A 21,075-nucleotide genomic window follows, 5' to 3' on the forward strand; every position below is an offset into this window, starting at 1 on the left:
GAAAGATGTAGCTATGATTTCTGCCTTACCGTTGCGACAACTGGATAAACCGAATCTGCTGGGATGGCATTTTACTAAGTCTGGTAAATATTCGATTAAATCAGGGTACCATGTGCTTCGTTCAAATGTGACGGCTACTACTGAGCCGAAAGTATTTGGGCCGGTCATTGTACCTCTCCAGGCCTTTGTGTGGAAAATTAGGTGTCCACCGAAGCTTCGTCACTTCCTGTGGCAAGTACTTTCGGGTTGTGTGGCGGTTACAACTAATCTACAGAAATGCGGAATAAGTTGTGATGCCACTTGTGGCCTTTGTGGTTTTCAGGAGGAGACGATTAATCATACCCTCTTCGAATGTCCGACAGGTTTGGGCTTTGTCGCAATTCCCGACGGCCATGGGTGTATTTCCTTCGGAGTCAGTTTTCACAAATATGGATTTTCTATTTTGGCGATTTCTTGATGTTCCAACACAGGAATTCTTCCCCTGGATTCTGTGGTATATCTGGAAAGCACGCAATGACAAACTTTACAGTAATTTGGATTCCAATCCCCTTGCTATTCTGTGGTTAGCGGAGGATGAGGCAAAAGCATGGGCTCTGGCTCATACAGAGGATATGGTTTTAGCACCGGATATTAACAAACACTGGCGCCAAATTGAAACAAGGATTTTTTATGGGTGATGGATGTGATGGAATGAGATATGAATGATGATGAATCAATGGAGTGCAGGGTGTTTCAATTCCCCTTATGATGTTGCAGTATAAGAGGTGTCAATCCAATCTGAGTGTTTGCAAGCAATCAGGATGTGCATATATGTCTAAGTCAAGCCAAATATGAAGGATGTTTGTCACTAACAACCTATTGATGAAATGTAAAATGCAGAAAATAAAAGCTACTAAGATAGATGCTAAATGTAAAGAGAACAGACTAATCAAAGCTATGATGAAGCAAGAACAGAAATAGAAACTATAGTAATGCAAGTAATGAACTAATGCAAGGCAAGTAATGAACAGGATACTAAGTGAATACAACAGAAATGCAACTAAAATGAAACAGGAATTGAGACAGGACAAACACAAAGCATAAACAAGAATTATGGGGATGAGCTCGAGCAAGCACTCGATCGAGTGTAGATCGAGTACAGGGTCGAGCTGGACAAACGCGAGAAACAGAGCAATGCAAGCAAAACAGAGCAATACAAAAGCGAATCAAACAACGATAAAAAAACATGATTTAAGCTAGGAAATCATCTTACAAGGAAGGTCTTAGGGATGGATTTATGGGTTGGACTTTATATTGTGGTTATCTAACTTAATCAACAAACCTCAATCAACATGAGCAAATCTCTTGACAATGATCTCCAAGAACATGTTAATCCACTCTCATGGCAAAAACAATCAAGCTCATATAATTCTAGACTTGTTCTCACAAAGTAAAGAACCTATACAAGCAAGAATTAAGAAATATGTCAAAAATCAAACAAGACCTCTAATCTCTTAGCAAGCCTAATGATAGTCTCTAGATCTAGCCTTATCTATGCACCTTAAACATTGGTGTGATGCTAAGGAGCTTGAGATCATACCCTACCCCTCTCGGTTATAGGATCAGCATTAAGAATATCAACCCTAGAAGAGATCTACAACAATCAATCTTGACCAAATCAAATAACCACAACATCCATCCAACCTAAACCATCCTTAAGTGCTAAGGAAACTACTCACAATCACACATGATGAACAATAAAGTCATAAACCCAAAAAATACCGAAACTTGCATCAATAGAAAGATAAATCAAAGATCTACAATATTGAAGAAGGAATCAAACTCGAATTCTCAATATTTTGAAAGTTATGAAACCAACAAATATGAGGAATCTCTTGTTTTTCTCCTTCAAGGAGGTACAAGATCTAAGAAAATAAAAGTGCAAAAAGAAATAATTCCCAAAAGGGTAAATACTAGGTTTAAGAATATCTAAAAAGCTGGACTCCTTGATGTCTGCAGGGTACAAGGCCTTATATATGAAAAGTAGTGGAAGCCCTAAAAATGCTAAAAGACAAAATAGCCAGGCGGCTCGGCCAGCTCGACCTGGTGCTCGGTCGAGTGACCGGTCGAGTTGGCTCCTCTTGTGCATCTTCCACTCGGTCGAGTCCATCTCCGTATACTGTCGAGTGTCTGGTCGAGTGGGCGGTCGAGTGGAACTATGGACCTTGTTTCTTCAGCTCTAACTCCCTTGCTTTCCTCTCTTGATAGCTTCATTCTTCTTTAGCATTGCTTCCATGCTCCTTAGGCTCAAAAATCACCTGTTTATGCATGAAAAGATGCAAATGCAATGCAACTATACTCTAATGCATGAACAATCCTAAACCTATGCAATAATGGTCAAAATGGATAGCAAAATATGCAAAAGATGTGAATATACTAAGGGAAAAAAGGGTAAAATATATGAACATCAACACCTCCAAACTTAGTCTTCGCTTTCCCTCAAGCAAATAAACAAGACATAAGAAGGTAGGTGAGGTTTGAAAGTGGGATCTCAGCTCCTAAAGCTTGCCAATAGACCAGCTATAATCAATGTCCAAGTTACTAGTACTATGATGCAAGTTGAATGAGCTGTACTTAAAGATTTTAGACAAGCCTATCGCAACCTTTACTGATTTAAGCCTTAGATGTCCACATGCATTCAAATCAACCATTTCCTTTAACATTCATTAATCAAGAACATGAATTAATTCTATGCAATGCTTAAACTCATTTGGCTTGGAGATAAAGGTTTTGAGACAATGGTGGTCTCTTTTTAGAGTGGGGCTTATCAATATCAAGGTTTTTCTCATAAAAAATGGATTGAGCTTTAGAAGAATGCTAAAGGTAAGAACACTTAGACACATACAAGAACAAAACCTTGTCTACCCAAAGGCACCCAAAGTGTTTGATCCTAACAATCTACACCCAAATGGTATTAGTGCTAACCTTTAACTTCTTCACTTCTCTTTCACCCTTTTCTCTTTTGATTTTAAAGTCTTAGGAGAGGTTTCTTATTTGATATATCTAGTGGAATGGGGGATTCTTACTTATTTGCTATGGTTCTCTTTTCTTCTTATTCTTAAGACATACAAGCATTTTGCTAAACTCTTCTTTTCTTTCTTTTCTTTTCTTTAACTAGAACCAAGTTCAACATTTTTTTACTTCCCATCCTTTCACTAGACTTTGATTTTGCTTAAACACATTTCCCTCCTAAGGACTCTACCTTTTTCTTTCTCTTTTTCTTCTTTTCTTTTCAAAACAGCCAAGTCCCAAACCCAACAAGTGAACCACCTAGTCCTATCTAGTTTGAAAAATGCAAACTAGAACTACACAAGGCTTTACTCTTGTCAGTTCAAACCTACCACTTTATACCAAGCTCAATCCCAAAAATAGACCTCACATACACAAGAATAACCATGGCTTGAAAGAAGGGTTGGTTATGGGTAGGGGAAGCTGATTTTAATGGTTTAATCAGCTACTTGGATCAACAAGAGTGATGAAAAGGAGAAAGATGATCTAAATATGTATATGGTATCCATGAGTTTAAAGCAATGCACACATTGATGATTGAAATATTAGGTTCTTATAAATAGGAAATGGTATCAAATCACAACATGCTTCAATTTAGACCAAATTCAATGCAGGAATTCAAGGCTTGGTTCAATCTTATGCTTCTAACTACTCAACTAGCATCAAAGTACTATTAACTTGGGCATTGATCCTAGTTTGGTGAATCTAGCAAGCTAACAAGGCAAAACTCATCATAGATCCCTAATGCAAATATTTAACAGTCCTACATGAAACATGCTAAACAAGATCCTAATATACAATGCAAACTACATGAACACTCTTTTTTTTATATAAAGATTTTTGCAAAAAAATTTCAAATTTTTAGAGTTTTTCTATGCCTTAGATGCTATGCAAATACTAACATGATTATGCTAAAAATTTGAAATAAGAAAACAAAACACAATGTCAAATGCTAACTCAAACCCTCCCCCAAACTTAAATCACACAGTCCTCTGTGTGAAAGAAATTTGTAAGAGGATTCAAGACTTAAAACAAAACACAATATGAAATGCTATGGTATTTACAAGGAAGGTGATAGTGGTATCTCAAGGATTGTGGAAGAAGCTGTCCACATCCTCATTCATGCTGTCAAATGTGTAGTTGGGGTCTTGTTGATGACTTGGAGAAGGAGACTGGGGCAACTCGACGATAGCAATCGACTGGCACTCGGTCGAGTGCCCGGTCGAGGGGGGGGGGGGTCGAGTTGGACTGCGAGTGCCAAAATTCTGACCTTGCTGCTGGTAGAACTGGTGCAAGAGTGTTGGATCCATGAAGTATTGGGGTGGGAAGGGAGGGTAACCTAGATATCCTGGATAAGTAGCTGGAGCTGGGAAGCCATAAGGTGTTCTGGGCTGGAACTCGGCCGAGTGCATCTGGGGTGCTCGGTCGAGTGGGTGCTCGGTTGAGTTGGTGCTCGAGTGCCTCTAAAGTTGTTGTTCTCGGCTACTTGAACTCCTCTTCCTCTGAATTGGCTCGTACATTGAAGCTCTAGCTGGTTCCACAGGGTTCTCAGCTCTTGAAAGTACTCTAGTTGAGCTACTACTCCTCAAAGGGCTAGATGGTGTTGGTGAATAATTTCCACTCTTCAACTCAGCAATCTCCTTCTTTAAGCCCTTGTTCGACTTTGCTATATTGCCCACCTTCTTCTTTAGCTTATCAAAATTCTTCCCATGCCACTTGTTCCACTTTTGTAGGAGTGTCAACCTCTTGCTAGTCTCCCTCACTCCTCTACTATCTCTTGGGTTGGGCTCATAATCTTCAAAGTAAAACTGCTCCTCCCCATCAGCCATTTGCACATCTCCAACTTCATCAACTCTAACTTGAACTATCCCATCAAACAAGAACTCATCAGCTGGCCAAAAGTCAATGTTTGCTCCTTCTTGAATGGTGGTGAGCTCTTGGTTAGGTAAGATAAACTGTTTTTTCCCAACTGTTGGAAGCTCAAAGTTGAAAATGTGATTTCCTTGGTGCATCTCCTTGGCTAGTATGAGAGTAGAGGTGAGATAGCTTGAATCAATCCATCTTGGCAAGACCTTTTCTCCTCTAAGTGGGACCTTAGCAGCTTGTAGAATTGGAGTGATGATGCCTCCAATGGTTAGGGCTCCTCTTGAACCTTTGTTTTGTAGCTTGCCTACCCAACTTTTCAAATATATCATGTTGTCAATGAGCACCATTGCAAGTTCAGTCTCTACAGTGCTCCCAAGAATGATGGTTCCATCTCTTGCGTTAAGGATGATTCCATTGAGAGCCACATCAATCATCTTCAGCTTATCCTCATTGAGATTTCCAGTTTCCTTCCTAGCAAAGAAGGTGTTTGCTAAGGCCTTGTGGAAGTACCTTAGGAATGAGCTCCTTATCTTGGAACTCTTGGTNGTATCTCAAGGATTGTGGAAGAAGCTGTCCACATCCTCATTCATGCTGTCAAATGTGTAGTTGGGGTCTTGTTGATGACTTGGAGAAGGAGACTGGGGCAACTCGACGATAGCAATCGACTGGCACTCGGTCGAGTGCCCGGTCGAGGGGGGGGGGGGTCGAGTTGGACTGCGAGTGCCAAAATTCTGACCTTGCTGCTGGTAGAACTGGTGCAAGAGTGTTGGATCCATGAAGTATTGGGGTGGGAAGGGAGGGTAACCTAGATATCCTGGATAAGTAGCTGGAGCTGGGAAGCCATAAGGTGTTCTGGGCTGGAACTCGGCCGAGTGCATCTGGGGTGCTCGGTCGAGTGGGTGCTCGGTTGAGTTGGTGCTCGAGTGCCTCTAAAGTTGTTGTTCTCGGCTACTTGAACTCCTCTTCCTCTGAATTGGCTCGTACATTGAAGCTCTAGCTGGTTCCACAGGGTTCTCAGCTCTTGAAAGTACTCTAGTTGAGCTACTACTCCTCAAAGGGCTAGATGGTGTTGGTGAATAATTTCCACTCTTCAACTCAGCAATCTCCTTCTTTAAGCCCTTGTTCGACTTTGCTATATTGCCCACCTTCTTCTTTAGCTTATCAAAATTCTTCCCATGCCACTTGTTCCACTTTTGTAGGAGTGTCAACCTCTTGCTAGTCTCCCTCACTCCTCTACTATCTCTTGGGTTGGGCTCATAATCTTCAAAGTAAAACTGCTCCTCCCCATCAGCCATTTGCACATCTCCAACTTCATCAACTCTAACTTGAACTATCCCATCAAACAAGAACTCATCAGCTGGCCAAAAGTCAATGTTTGCTCCTTCTTGAATGGTGGTGAGCTCTTGGTTAGGTAAGATAAACTGTTTTTTCCCAACTGTTGGAAGCTCAAAGTTGAAAATGTGATTTCCTTGGTGCATCTCCTTGGCTAGTATGAGAGTAGAGGTGAGATAGCTTGAATCAATCCATCTTGGCAAGACCTTTTCTCCTCTAAGTGGGACCTTAGCAGCTTGTAGAATTGGAGTGATGATGCCTCCAATGGTTAGGGCTCCTCTTGAACCTTTGTTTTGTAGCTTGCCTACCCAACTTTTCAAATATATCATGTTGTCAATGAGCACCATTGCAAGTTCAGTCTCTACAGTGCTCCCAAGAATGATGGTTCCATCTCTTGCGTTAAGGATGATTCCATTGAGAGCCACATCAATCATCTTCAGCTTATCCTCATTGAGATTTCCAGTTTCCTTCCTAGCAAAGAAGGTGTTTGCTAAGGCCTTGTGGAAGTACCTTAGGAATGAGCTCCTTATCTTGGAACTCTTGGTCTTGGAGGATGAGTAAATGATGTTGTCTCGAATGGTTTCCCAAACAGCAAAGAGTTCTTCTCTTGGTATCATTAAGCTCCTATTACTCCCAACTTCAAAGCCAAAGATATTGGCTATCTTCTTCATTGGAAGCTCATACTTCTTCCCCTTGATAGTAAAGGCAATATGGCCAGCTCCCAACTCATCATCCTTCCTTATGTAGGTGTGCAACTTGACTGTGGCTAGAAACTCACAACTTTCTTCCTTATAACCCTCCATGCAAAGCCCCATGAACTTGGTTAGGCAGCTCTTCTCAAACAGATATTCCACATCTTCATCAATACCTAGCTTCTCCATGGTTTCCTTGTGTGGATATCTAGTCCCCAAGAAGTACATCCTCATGAAGGCTTCGTAAAGTTGCCTTTTGGTCAAACCACAAGATTCTGCTTCTCCATCATCTTCTCCCTCTTCTTCTTCATCTTCTTCCTCACTCTCACTTTCAACCTCCTCTTGTGGAGTTTCAACTGCTGGCCTCTTGCCTTTGGCTTTGTTTCTCCTCATGAACTCCCTAAGAGTTGGCTCCCTTTCTTCTTCACTTTTAGTTCTCTCAGGATCTTCCTCAGCTGACTGATTTCTTGAACTTGGCATCCGACTCGATCGGCTACTCGGACGACCACTCGGTCGAGTGCTTGCTCGAGTGGGGCGTCGAGTGGTTCTTTCAGTTTCTCCTCTTGATTCAAGACGAGCATCACGACGATCCAGGGAGCTTTCAGCCGCTTGTTGAGACTACCTAGTAATCCTTGAAGACATTTTCGAATAGAACTGAGAGGAATAGACTCAAAGCTTAAAGTTAATAGGTGAGTGACCCAAAAACTAAAAGAGCTAAGCTTGAGCAAAAAGATGAACTTTGAGAGAGATTTTGAACTTGAGTTTGATTGTTTTGAGCAAATGAGAGTGTGTGAGAGGTATATGATCGAATCAAGCTCTATTTAAAGAAGCAGAGACAAGAGTGGAGCATCCATACCATTAAAATTTGAATTGGGAATCTTTGACCTGCTTTTTGCTGCCACTCAACCCCACACTCGACCAGCACGTGGTCGAGCTCCTTGACCAAAGTTTGAAAATTCAAAATTTTCTTCTTTTTCTTCCCTCCACTCGATCATTCTAGAGAAATGGGAATCGAGTGGGCCTTAGTTCTTTGCCAACTCGGTCGAGTACCTCTCGTGGGCCTGTCGAGTGGGCTTGAGAATCTACTTCTCCAAGTCCAAATCTCTTCATACCCATCTACACTTTCATTGAAAGGCCTATCCAACACAAACATAGAAGAAAACACATCAAAACTACAAGCAAAATAAAGCATATATACAAAGATACCTTAGGGACTTCCTCCCTAGTGAGCTTGTTTAGAGTCACTAAGCTTGACTTTGGTTGCCTTCTTAGGCTTGTTCTAGATACCAAGGAAGTGATGAAATCCTCCCTGACACCTCTTGATCACTGTGAAGTTGATCCTTGATCACTTCACCCTTAACACACAAACCATATTTCTTCTTGATTTTGAGCCTTGGTCTTGCCTTCTTCAAAGACCTCTTGCTTAGCTTAACTTGGAGATCCCTCACCAACTCAGTCAACTCTTGAACTGAACTCTTAAGATTTTCCACTGAATCCTCTTGAAGAGAGAGCTTATCCTTTGGAGTTGCCACTTCACTTAAGCCTTAATGACCACCTTTGTCCTTGATAGTAAAAGGTTGATCATCAATGGTAGGAAGGTTGGTTGGGTTATAGATGTCAAACTTCATGACTATACCCTCAGCAATGTTCAAGGTCACAAGACCTTCCTTGACATCAATAACTGTTCCAACAGTGGCTAAGAATGGCCTCCCTAGAATGATAGGATCTTCAGGTTCCTTGTCCATCTCTAGAACCACAAAGTCTGTATGAATCCTTGCTCTTCCTATCTTGACTGGAATGTTTTCTAACTTACCAACCACATCTCTGTTTGACCCATCAGCTAGGCATATGGGAAGGTTGGTGGCCTTGAAGAGTGTGCCCAAGCTTTTGTGCTATAGAATAGGGCATCACACTGATAGATGCTCCCAAGTCACATAAGCACTNTGTCGAGTGGGCTTGAGAATCTACTTCTCCAAGTCCAAATCTCTTCATACCCATCTACACTTTCATTGAAAGGCCTATCCAACACAAACATAGAAGAAAACACATCAAAACTACAAGCAAAATAAAGCATATATACAAAGATACCTTAGGGACTTCCTCCCTAGTGAGCTTGTTTAGAGTCACTAAGCTTGACTTTGGTTGCCTTCTTAGGCTTGTTCTAGATACCAAGGAAGTGATGAAATCCTCCCTGACACCTCTTGATCACTGTGAAGTTGATCCTTGATCACTTCACCCTTAACACACAAACCATATTTCTTCTTGATTTTGAGCCTTGGTCTTGCCTTCTTCAAAGACCTCTTGCTTAGCTTAACTTGGAGATCCCTCACCAACTCAGTCAACTCTTGAACTGAACTCTTAAGATTTTCCACTGAATCCTCTTGAAGAGAGAGCTTATCCTTTGGAGTTGCCACTTCACTTAAGCCTTAATGACCACCTTTGTCCTTGATAGTAAAAGGTTGATCATCAATGGTAGGAAGGTTGGTTGGGTTATAGATGTCAAACTTCATGACTATACCCTCAGCAATGTTCAAGGTCACAAGACCTTCCTTGACATCAATAACTGTTCCAACAGTGGCTAAGAATGGCCTCCCTAGAATGATAGGATCTTCAGGTTCCTTGTCCATCTCTAGAACCACAAAGTCTGTATGAATCCTTGCTCTTCCTATCTTGACTGGAATGTTTTCTAACTTACCAACCACATCTCTGTTTGACCCATCAGCTAGGCATATGGGAAGGTTGGTGGCCTTGAAGAGTGTGCCCAAGCTTTTGTGCTATAGAATAGGGCATCACACTGATAGATGCTCCCAAGTCACATAAGCACTGGTTGTAGTGAAGATAGCTAAGTGTGCAAGGCAGATAGAATGGACTTGGATCCTTAAGCTTAATTGGGATGATAACTCCTCCAAGGTCTTCAAGATCCTTCTCATCTTGAGCTTGAGCCTTCTTCTTTGACAAATCAAGCAAAAAATCCCTATAGAGAGGATATGGATCATACTGTTCCAAGGCAGGTCCTCTCTCTTCTTCTTGTGAGCAATGATAATCTCTTGTATGGCCATCACTTCCTCTTGTTTCTCAATCACAACCTCTTCCCTCAAAGCTTTCTCATCCTCTTGTTGCAAAGCCAACATTTCTTTCTTCTCAATGATTTCCCTTAGTTCCTTAAGTTTCTGTGCTTTGAAACGTCCTGGGAATGGTAGAGGCAGTTTGTAAGCAGGAGGAATGTACTTAGCAGGCTTGACAGCTTCTGACCCTTCAGCTCGATCGGCCACTCGATCAGGCACTCGGTCGAGTGCTGGCTCGAGCACCTGGTCGAGTGCAATACTGGATTCAGTCTGCTTTGCACAAATTTCACTCTGAACTTCAAGAAATGACCAATCCTCCCCATCTTGAACATCACTGTCCTCAGTGACTTCTTCATCAAAGATATGAATGGCTTTGGCAGTGAACTCCTTGGGTTTTGGACAGCTTTTCCAGGGAGTTGGTTGGGCTTAGGAGCTGAAGTAGAGGCAAGGTTGCTCTCCATAAACTTCACTCTAGAGTCGAGACCTTCAAACTTCATATTAAGGTCATTATACTGGGATGTGAGCCTTTGATTCAACTCATCAAACTGTTTCGCTTCCTCAATCTTTCATTAGTTTGCCCAATCAACAGTTGTTGCATCATGGCTCTTAAGTCTTGTTCCTGGCCTTGGTTAGTCTGAAACCCTGGTGGGGGACACAATTGGGGCTGGAACACTTGATGCTGCTGCTTGGGTGCATAGCTGGTTTGCTGTTTAGGCTGTTGAGGTGGATAGACTTGATCTTGGGGATTTGCTACATTGGTGCTTCTATAGGAGAGGTTCTTGTTCTTGAACCCTCCTCCTTGGTTGTAGCCTTTAAATCCACCCTGGTTTTGCATATAACAGAGCTCAGCAAATTCCCTCTCCCCCTCTTGAACTAATACCTCTTCTTCACCAATGAAGTGAATCGACTTTTGTTGGCTAAAGAGGATCTTGTCAAGCTTCTCATTGACCATCTTCAAATCTTTCTTGTACTTGTCCTCTTGATCAGTGGAGGTGGACCTTATTGTTCTGTCATAGTCCTCATTGTAGTTTCCATCTGGCTGAGCAAGATTTTCAACCAGTTCCCATCCTTCTTCCACATTCTTGTTGAGGAAGTTGCCATTAGAGGATGTATCAAGAAGCATTCTGATCTTGGGGAGCACTCCTCTATACAAAGTACTTAGGAGGGACTCATTGCTGAAGCCATGGTGAGGGCACTGAGTTTGGAATCCTTTAAACCTCTCCCAAGCTTCACAAAAGCTCTCATTGTTTCTTTGAGCAAATCCAGAGATTTCATTCCTCAATCTAGCAGTCCTTGCATTGGAGAAGAATTTGGCCAAGAAAGCCTTCTTGCAAGCATCCCATGTGGTTATTACTCAAGTTGGAAGTGTCTTCTCCCAGAGGTGAGCCTTGTCTCCAAGTGAGAAGGGGAATAGCCTTAACTTGAATCCATCTTCACTCACTCCATTAATCTTTGTGAGACCACATATCCTATCAAACTCATCAAGGTGGTCTAGGGGATCTTACATTGGCAACCCATGGAACTTGTTAGCTTGAATCATGGAGATCAGTCCACTTTTGATCTCATAATTATTGTTTGCTACTGTAGGAGGCACAATACCAGCTCTCTGGTTATGTGTGTTTGGTGCATCTCCAGCACCAATGTTTCTTGCCCTTGGAGCTTGTTGATCTTGTTGCTCCATTAGCACTTGTTGTTCTTGTTCCTCGCAGATCCTTGTTCTCTGCTGTCTTAAGTCCCTTGGTGGTCTGTTGATGTGATCTAGGAGTCTCTGAAGATTGTGATGACCCTTGGACCTTGTTTGCATCAACAGGCGCGAGTACAGACTCGGACAGGCACTCGATCGAGCACAGGCTCGAGTGGGTGGTCGAGTCGACTGGGAAGTGATGTCTATTTGTATCCGGCTTCTGACTCGATCGGGTACTCGATCACTCACTCGTTCAAGTGGTGGTCGAGTTGATGGTCGAGCTGGTACCTGAAAATCAATCACAGACAAACAGGAGAAGAAGCGAGATCAGTAGCGAACAAGTGTATAAACGAACTTAATCTTAGACTTCTACTGATCCTAATTGTCACAAAACACACTCAAATGGGCAACGGCGCCCATTGATGGGTGATGGATGTGATGGAATGAGATATGAATGATGATAAATGAATGGAGTGCAGGGTGTTTCAATTCCCCTTATGATGTTACAGTATAAGAGGTGTCAATCCAATCTGAGTGTTTGCAAGCAATTAGGATGTGCATATATGTCTAAGTCAAGCCAAATATGAAGGATGTTTATCACTAAAAACCTATTGATGAAATGTAAAATGCAGAAAGTAAAAGCTACTAAGATAGATGCTAAATGTAAAGAGAACAGACTAATCAAAGCTATGATGAAGCGAGAACAGAAATAGAAACTATAGTAATGCAAGTAATGAACTAATGCAAGGCAAGTAATGAATAGGATACTAAGTGAATGCAACAGAAATGCAACTAAAATGAAACAGGAATTGAGACAGGACAAACACAAAGCATAAACAAGAATTCTGGGGATGAGCTCGAGCAAGCACTCGATCGAGTGTAGATCGAGTACAGGGTCGAGCTGGACAAACGCGAGAAACAGAGCAATGCAAGCAAAACAGAGAAATACAAAAGCGAATCAAACAACGATCAAAAAACATGATTTAAGCTAGGAAATCAATAAACAAGGAAGGTCTTAGGGATGGATTCATGGGTTGGACTTTATATTGTGGTTATCTAACTTAATCAACAAACCTCAATCAACATGAGCTAATCTCTAGACAATGATCTCCAAGAACATGTTAATCCACTCTCATGGCAAAAACAACCAAGCTCATATAATTCTAGACTTGTTCTCACAAAGTAAAGAACCTATACAAGCAAGCATTAAGCAATATGTCAAAAATCAAACAAGACCTCTAATCTCTTAGCAAGCCTAATGATAGTCTCTAGATCTAGCCTTATCTATGCACCTTAGACATTGGTGTGATGCTAAGGAGCTTGAGATCAAACCCTACCCTCTCGGTTATAGGATCAGCATTAAGAATATCTACCCTAGAAGAGATCTACAACAATCAATCTTGACCAAATCAAATAACCACAACATCCATCCAACCTAGATGATATGATCGTGGCAAGCAAGGAGCCAGAGGCTGCAGAGCAACCGGAGGTGGTGGGAAGGATCACTCGTTCAAGAGCTAAGGAGATGGCCAATGAAGCTCATTCACTCATAGTTGACGGGTCATTCAACCTACCAAGGATCCAAGTCTTCAACATATCCACCTTGAAGACTTCACCCGGTAATGAGGACTAGGTAACTTAGGTGTGAAGTTTGTACTCTTTTTCCCATAGCTGAGTTTTGTCCCAATGGGTTTTCTCAGCATGGTTTTTAATGAGGCAAATGGATCACTACGTCAAGTTATCTAGAAATCATTACCAAAGGGGGAATAATGTACTTCTGTACTAGTTCAGCCGACTTCTGTACTACTACAGGTTGCCTAGACGTTTTGCTGTTTTTCTTATTTCCTTAAAACGTCTTGTTGTTTTGGTTTTGCACTTCTTGTTGTTTGGAGTGTCGAGCCCTAGGGTGTTTAAAACCCAAAGCTACGCCTCTTTTGTTCTTTAGCGAAGAAGTTGTATGAACAAGTATTGTCAAACTTTTTCCTCACTTTGAATTCTTGAATGCGTTCTTGATTTCTGGGTTTCTATACACTTTGTGATTCAGAAACGCTTCACTTGTTACAATCCATATCACCATCTAAGCAATCTATCCCCATCGAATCATTGTTCTGTCATCCGATCATCACCATATCCATCCATATCCACGATCTCGCATCATCAGCTCCACCGTATTAGCCACTTCCCCACCATCACCATCGCATCTCATCATCATTCATCAGCCTACAGCCTTCATCAGAGTTGCTATCCAAGGGAGATCCTATCATGTGGTATCAGAGCCAACTCTGTGCCAAGGCTAAGCGATTCTAAGAACCCTAATCTCTTGAGTTTTTGCTTAATTTTGTTTGTTTAGTTTTAGGGTTTAGTTTTTGTTGATTCGTTTGAGTTTAGGAGTTAGCTTTGTGTTGTTTCGAAATTAGACTGCAATTAGGGTTTAATTATTTCGAGTTTGTTCGTTATAGGGTTGGGTGTCGATCGATTCTCTTGTGGTGTCGCTCGATACTAGGTCTGCAGTCGTGTGTTTTTCTTGTTTAAAATTCAGAGTCTTAGAGTTTATTTTTGTTTTGCTCATTCAAAGAACAAGTNACCCACGACGAGCTGAACAAGTAGCTGGGCACCGGATATACATTAAATCAGATAGAGAGTATTCCGAAGAAGATGAAGTTTCGGATCACAGTCAAGAGACAATGAGGAGAAACAGAAACAGAGATCATGGCAGGGATTATGATCCTTTGAGGCAGCAGCTNCCGTTTTACTCATTCAAAAAACAAGTAACTGCGAGTTTCTTCTTTGGATTGCAGGTACAATGGAGCTATCTCCAGAAGCTATGGAAGCTTTGAATCAAGCCATGTCTAAGCAAATAGCAGAAGCAAACAAGTTAATGTCTACTCAGTTTCAGCAACAGATGGAGCAGCTCAGTAACAAGTTTGAGAAACAGTTCAAAGACATAGCTCAAGCATCTAGTGCTTCAGAACAGAGTTCTACAGAACCGCCTAGTCCTAATGAGGCCCTTCGTTTAGCTAAAGGAAAGGCTCACTTAGGAACCTCTTCCAAGCATACACGGATTAGAACAGCTAAGTCACCTACTGGGGGAAGAGAGACTTGTTTCAATCAGAGGAGAAGCACTCAGGGTACAGAAAGAGAACAACGCAGAACCGGCAGAGATCATATACACCCACGACGAGCTGAACAAGTAGCTGGGCACCGGATATACATTAAATCAGATAGAGAGTATTCCGAAGAAGATGAAGTTTCGGATCACAGTCAAGAGACAATGAGGAGAAACAGAAACAGAGATCATGGCAGGGATTATGATCCTTTGAGGCAGCAGCTGAAGCACCTTAAAATTCAGTATCCTTCTTTCCATGGAACCAATGATCCAGAAACTTATCTAGACTGGGAAAGGAAGATGGAGTCCAACTTTCAGGTTCAAGGTACTTTTGAGTTGAACAAGGTGAAGATAGCCATATCCCAATTCAATGGCTATGCCTTGTTGTGGTGGGAGCAGTTGGGGCTTACTAGACATCGACAAGAGAGCCTGCTATCACTACATGGGAACAGTTAGTCACGCAGATGAGAAAGAAGTTTGTGCCTACACACTATCAGAGGGAGATTCTTAACAAGCTTAGGCGTCTCATTCAAGGCACTAAGTCTGTTAGAGACTACTATCAGGAGCTGGAAACACTTATGATCAGGGCTGATCTAAGGGAAAGTGAAGACATGGTTATGTCGAGGTTTCTTGGGGGTTTAAACAGAGAGATTCAAGACAAGGTAGAGTTGCAGGACTATGAGGATGTGCAAGAAATGGTACATAAGGCAGAGTTGATTGAATCGCAGATCAAGAGAAAGGGAGTAAGGTCTACATTCACGCCTAACATGTCCAAGCCGAGGGAGTTCAGCAAATCCGCCTTCACCAAGGACAGCAAACCCGTGACAGCCACAGTCAAAGAGGAGGTTAAAATCGACTTCAAGCCCAAGAGTAGTACCTCTACAAGTCATATTAGGTGTTTCAAATGCCAAGGAATGGGGCATTATTCCAGAGACTGTCCAAACAAGAAGATGTTTCTTCTTTAAGAAGGAGGAGAGATTGTGCCAGTAGACAGTTCAGAGAGTGAATCAGAGTCTGAACTCTGTGAAGAAGGAGAACCAGCAGTCATGGGAGAGATGTTGGTAGCACGCAGAGCTTTAAGTGTTCAGGTTCACCCAGATGATAGAGGACAGCGTGAGAACCTATTTCACACACGGTGTATGGTTCAAGACAAGGTCTGCACCTTGATCGTTGATGGTGGTAGCTAGTGAAGAGATGGTATAGAAGCTTAATCTCAAGACTACTTCACATCCAAGGCCTTATTAGCTACAATGGTTGAACAACAAGGGAGCTTTAACAGTCACGCAGCAAGTGATGGTGAAACTAGCGATTGGGAAGTATGAGGATAAGCTACTTTGTGATGTTATTCCAATGAAGTCAAGTCATATCCTTTTGGGAAGACCATGGCAGTTCGACAGAAGAGTGTTTCATGATGGTTACACCAACAAGCAAACGTTTGAGTTCAAGGGACGCAAGGTTACTCTTCTACCGCTTACACCCAGCGAAATCTACAAGGACCAACTTCACATGAACCGCAAGGATACAGAAAAAGTGTCACACAGCCTGTACATCAATCACAGCGAGTTCAACAAGCTATTTGATCCAGAGATGACCACATTCATGTTTGTGTACAAAGAGACACTCACCAGTACTAAGTCAGCAGGAGAGCTTCCACGCGAGATGATAGAGATTATAGAGGAGTACAAGGATGTGTTTCCAGAAGAGATACCTCCAGGCTTGCCTCCAATACGTGGGATAGAGCATCAGATTGATTTGGTACCAGGTTCAGCTCTACCGAACAGACCAGCTTACAGAACTAATCCAGTAGAAACTAAAGAGCTTCAGAAGCAAGTAGAAGAGCTGATGAGTAAGGGACATATCCGAGAGAGTCTCAGTCCATGTGCAGTACCAGTATTGCTTGTACCAAAGAAAGATGGTTCATGGAGGATGTGTGTTGACTGCAGAGCTATTAACAATATCACAGTGAAGTACAGACACCCAATTCCGAGATTAGATGACATGTTGGATGAGTTATGTGGATCAACAGTCTTCTCAAAGATAGATTTGAAGAGTGGGTATCATCAGATCAGAATGAAGGAAGGAGATGAATGGAAAACAGCTTTCAAGACCAAGCAAGGGCTCTACGAATGGCTAGTCATGCCGTTTGGTCTCACCAATGCTCCTAGCACCTTCATGCGATTAATGAATCATGCTCTCAGACCGTTCATAGGCATCTTCGTGGTTGTGTATTTCGACGACATACTCATCTACAGTAAAGGTTTAGAAGAACACTTAGAACACATCCGCCAAGTTCTAAATGTTCTTCGTTCTCAATCCCTCTTTGCTAATTTTTCTAAATGTTCATTCTGTACTACTGAGGTTGTTTTTCTAGGTGTTGTTGTCAGTGCAGAAGGAGTTAGAGTGGACGATGAGAAGGTCAAGGCTATCAAGGAGTGGCCAACACCCAAAAACGTGGCAGAAGTCAGGAGCTTTCATGGACTAGCAGGGTTCTACAGGCGATTTGTGCAAGACTTCAGTACTATTGCAGCGCCACTTACAGAAGTTGTCAAGAAGGATGTAGGATTCAGATGGGAGGAAGCACAAGAGAAGGCGTTTTCAACCTTAAAAGAGAAGCTTATCTCTGCCCCTATTCTCTTACTTCCTGATTTTATGAAAACTTTTGAGATTGAATGTGATGCTTCCGGAGTGGGTATAGGTGCTGTTTTGATGCAGGATAGGAAGCCAGTAGCTTACTTCAGTGAAAAGCTAGGAGGATCAACGTTGAACTATCCTACATATGACAAGGAGCTGTATGCTTTGGTTAGAGCTCTTCAAACGTGGCAGCATTACCTGTGGCCCAAGGAGTTCGTTATTCACACTGATCATGAGTCCCTGAAGCATCTCAAAGGACAACAGAAGCTCAACAAGAGACATGCCAGATGGATGGAGTTCATAGAGACTTTTCCCTACACGGTTAAGTACAAGAAAGGTAAAGATAATGTAGTTGCAGATGCATTATCCAGGAGGTACACTCTCATTTCTACTTTGTCCTCTAAGCTAGTAGGTTTTGCTGAGATAGTAGAGCTTTATGAGACTGACATCGATTTTGCTGAGAGCTATGGCAAATGCCATAAGTTTGCTTTTGAGAACTATTATAGGCAGGATGGATATCTGTTCTTTAAGGATAGATTGTGCATACCAAGAGGATCCATGAGAGAGCTGCTGATCAGAGAAGCTCACGGAGGTGGACTAGCTGGACATTTCGGAGTGTCAAAGACTCTACTTGGACTGCAAGAACACTTCTATTGGCCTCAAATGAAGAAAGACGTTGAGAAGGTTTGTTCTAGGTGCCATATCTGCAAAATGGCGAAGGGTAAGGTACAGCCTCACGGCTTGTACACTCCTCTACCGATTCCTTCTCAACCTTGGACTCATATTTCTATGGATTTTGTTCTTGGCTTACCTCGAACCAGAAATGGTAGAGATTCTATTTTTGTTGTGGTTGACAGGTTTAGCAAGATGGCTCACTTCATTGCAAGTCACAAGACGGACGATGCTGTTATTGTAGCTAACTTGTTTTTCAGGGAAGTAGTACGCCTACATGGAATGCCTCAAGTAATTGTTTCAGACCGAGATACCAAGTTTCTAGGACACTTCTGGAGGACGTTATGGGCTAAATTAGGAACCAAGCTTTCATTCTCAACCACATGTCACCCGCAAACAGATGGACAAACCGAAGTGGTGAACAGGACGCTATCGACACTCCTCAGAACCTTAGTGAGAAGCAATCTCAAATCATGGGAAGAATGTCTACCACATGTGGAGTTCGCATACAATCACGCTAAGCATTCTGCTACCCTATTTTCTCCTTTTGAAATTGTTTATGGTTTTAATCCACAATCACCTCTAGACTTGATCCCTTTACCTTTAAGTGTGAAGTGTAGCTTTGATGGCAAAGAAAAGGCTGAACAGGTGAGGAGGATACATGCTAAAGCTAAGGAGAACATAGAGAAAAGGACCAAGCAATATGAGAAGCATGCGAACAAGGGTAGAAAGGAGCTCATTTTCGAAGAAGGAGACTTAGTGTGGATTCACTTACGCAAGGAAAGGTTCCCAGAAGAGAGGAAGAGCAAGCTTCTACCACGAGCTGACGGTCCATTTGAAGTCATCAGGAGGATCAATGACAATGCATATCAGATTGATCTTCAAGGTAAGTATACCATATCATCAACATTCAATGTTTCTGACTTGCTCCCTTATTATGCAGATTCCGATTTGAGGACAAATCCTTTTGAAGAGGGGGAGGATGATATGATCGTGGCAAGCAAGGAGCCAGAGGCTGCAGAGCAACCGGAGGTGGTGGGAAGGATCACTCGTTCAAGAGCTAAGGAGATGGCCAAGGAAGCTCATTCACTCATAGTTGACGGGTCATTCAACCTACCAAGGATCCAAGTCTTCAACATATCCACCTTGAAGACTTCACCCGGTAATGAGAACTAGGTAACTTAGGTGTGAAGTTTGTACTCTTTTTCCCATAGCTGAGTTTTGTCCCAATGGGTTTTCTCAGCATGGTTTTTAATGAGGCAAATGGATCACTACGTCGAGTTATCTAGAAATCATTACCAAAGGGGGAATAATGTACTTCTGTACTAGTTCAGCCGACTTATGTACTACTACAGGTCGCCTAGACGTTTTGCTGTTTTTCTTATTTCCTTAAAACGTCCAAAGCTACGCCTCTTTTGTTCTTTAGCAAAGAAGTTGTATGAACAAGTATTGTCAAACTTTTTCCTCACTTTGAATTCTTGAATGCGTTCTTGATTTCTGGGTTTCTATACACTTTGTGATTCAGAAACTCTTTACTTGTTACAATCCATATCACCATCTAAGCAATCTATCCCCATCGAATCATTGTTCTATCATCCTATCATCACCATATCCATCCATATCCACGATCTCGCACATCAGCTCCACCGTATTAGCCACTTCCGCACCATCACCATCGCATCTCATCATCATTCATCAGCCTACAGCCTTCATCAGAGTTGCTATCCTAGGGAGATCCTATCACTAAACCATCCCTAAGAGCTAAGGAAACTACTCACAATCACACATGATGAACAATAAAGTCATAAACCCAGAAAATACCAAAACTTGCATCAATTGAAAGATAAAGCAAAGATCTACAATATTGAAGAAGGAATCAAACTCGAATTCTCAATATTTTGAAAGTTATGAAACCAACAAATATGAGGAATCTCTTGTTTTTCTCCTTCAAGGAGGTACAAGATCTAAGAATATAAAAGTGCAAAAAGAAATAATTCCCAAAAGGGTAAATACTAGGTTTGAGAATATCTAAAAAGCTGGACTCCTTGATGGCTGCAGGGTACAAGACCTTATATAGGAAAAGTAGTGGAAGCCCTAAAAATGCTAAAAGGCAAAATAGCCTGGCGGCTCGTCCAGCTCGACCTGGTGCTCGGTCGAGTGACCGGTCGAGTTGGCTCCTCTNTTTGATCCCTTTACCTTTAAGTGTGAAGTGTAGCTTTGATGGCATAGAAAAGGCTGAACAGGTGAGGAGGGTACATGCTAAAGCTAAGGAGAACNTTCGAGTCGATCTCAGCACACGGTTGAGTGTCTGTTCGAGTGGGCGGTCGAGTGGAACTCCAGACCTTGTTTCTTCAGCCCTAACTCCCTTGCTTTCCTCTCTTGATAGCTTCATTCTTCTTTAGCATTGCTTCCATGCTCCTTAGTCTCCAAAATCACATGTTTATGCATGAAAAGATGCAAATGCAATGCAACTATACTCTAATGCATGAACAGTCCTAAACCTATGCAATAATGGTCAATATGGATAGCAAAAGATGCAAAAGATGTGAATATACTAAGGGAAAACAGGGTAAAATATATGAATATCAGTTGCTCCCTATGGAAGTGGGGGATTAGGGGTTCCGCGGTTTTTGTCGAGTTAACTTGTTTTGTAGATGATTCTTGGAAAGCTACAGATCGATATGCGGGTAGAGGATGGTTTTGCACGTCGCCCTGGAGTGACGCCCCTACTATGGGAGCTGCCAACATTCGCCGTAGTCTCTCCTCTCTTCATGCCGAGATTGAAGCCCTTATCTGGGCTATGCGCTGCATGATTGGGGTGGATAACCAATCTGTAGTCTTTATCACCGACTGCTCCGACTTAGTGAAGATGGTGTCTTCGCCTTCCGAGTGACCAGCTTTTACGCCCTATTTGGAGGACATACAAGTGGATAAAGAGGAGTTTGCTTCTTTTTCCTTAGTCTACGTTCCTCGCTCTCA

The sequence above is a fragment of the Camelina sativa genome, chromosome 5 (assembly GCF_000633955.1).
Source record: "Camelina sativa cultivar DH55 chromosome 5, Cs, whole genome shotgun sequence".
NCBI lineage: Eukaryota > Viridiplantae > Streptophyta > Magnoliopsida > Brassicales > Brassicaceae > Camelina > Camelina sativa.